Consider the following 1,554-nt stretch of genomic DNA (forward strand, 5'->3'; position numbering starts at 1 on the left):
TTCAGTCCGCAGGCCGACGCTCTATCCACTGAGCCAAACCGGTTTCGATTCAATCATTGATTTTTTCATCAGGTATTGACTTCTGAACTCCCCCAGGAGCTCAGTGTTCAGCGAGCAGCACTGAGTCCCATGGAGACCCACGCAGCGGACTGTCAGTGCTGCCAAGTTCCATCAAACGACTGCGCTGCTCCACCCACACCCCCAGCTAGCTCTATTACGTGCATAAAGTCTGCCCGAGCTGGTTTGGCTCAGTGGATAGAGCGTCCGCCTGCAGATTGAAGGCCTCCTGGTTCGATTCTGGTCAAAGGCACATGCCCCGATCCCCAGTAGGAGGTGTGCAGGAGACAGCCAATCAATGATTCTCTCTCATCATTGATGTTTCTATTTCTCTCTCCCTTCCTCTCTGAAATCAATAAAAATATATTTTTAAAAAATTCAGCATGTGAGTTTCAACAGTGAAGAAACATTGGTTATTTTGTCCTGAAGTTCAAACTGTTTTTCAAAATATTTGAGCTGAGTATCTTTGGGACAAAACTGTAGTCCGTCAAAATCAAGTCCACATTCCCTTTTGCTACAACTTTCCCCTCTTGTTTTCAGCAATATTTAGCGACTCCATTAAGTAAATATTCTTTTCAAATTCATCACATCTTGAAGGGTGACATCCAATTGTATTGAAAAACATTTTAGCCCTAACCGGTTTGGCTCAGTGGGGTCCCAGGTTTGATTCCGGTCAAGGGCACGTACCTTGGTTGCGGGCGCATCCCCAGTAGGGGTTGTGCAGGAGGCAGCTGATCGATGTTTCTCTCACAAATGTTTCTAACTCTCTATCTCCTCCCTTCCTCTCTGTAAAAAATCATTAAAATATTTTTTTTTTTAAAAAAAAAAGAAAAGCAGAGATCTGCCCAACATTACTTTAAAAAAAACACACAACATTTCATCTGGTGTGCCAAATGCGGTGCATCTTTTCCGTCTGGAATCATAAACTCCCACTCCACACCCTGTATGACACCCTGACGTCATCATGTGCTTTGGGAGCCTGCCCCCCAAATCCCTCTGAGCAGAGGCTCCGTCAAGTTTATACCAATATCCGCAAACTTGGAGCGACTCATAACTGCGGTGCCCAGTTGTCCCTGCGGAAGCGAAAGTCCCTCACTGTGGTTTCACCTGCTCACCTGCCTGTCCCCTTCGGGTTTCTAGTCCCAGAGACCACGGAGGTGCCTGGTACCTAGTTGCACGTTGAATCTCAATTTAGTATTGTTATTCCCCCGGCACCTCCAGACTCGATTATAACGCAGCTCAGTGACTTCCGGAGAGCTCCTTAAACAGCTGAGCCTCAGTCGGCCCATCTGTACAGTGGGTGTATGGATGGCACTGCTCCCAAGCGATGTTGAGAAGATTCAGTGAGGAGATTCACGTGCTAAAGTGCAAAAGAAGCACCACCATCCCGATCTTTTCCATTGGTGTTGACTGATGGGAGCGAGAAAAGATCAAGGGTCAGGGGTGGGAAAAGCAGCGGGGAGGAGGAGCCACTCGCGGTGGGGGCTGCCGATGGAG

This window comes from Myotis davidii, unplaced genomic scaffold (assembly GCF_000327345.1).
Source record: "Myotis davidii unplaced genomic scaffold, ASM32734v1 scaffold4, whole genome shotgun sequence".
Lineage (NCBI taxonomy): Eukaryota > Metazoa > Chordata > Mammalia > Chiroptera > Vespertilionidae > Myotis > Myotis davidii.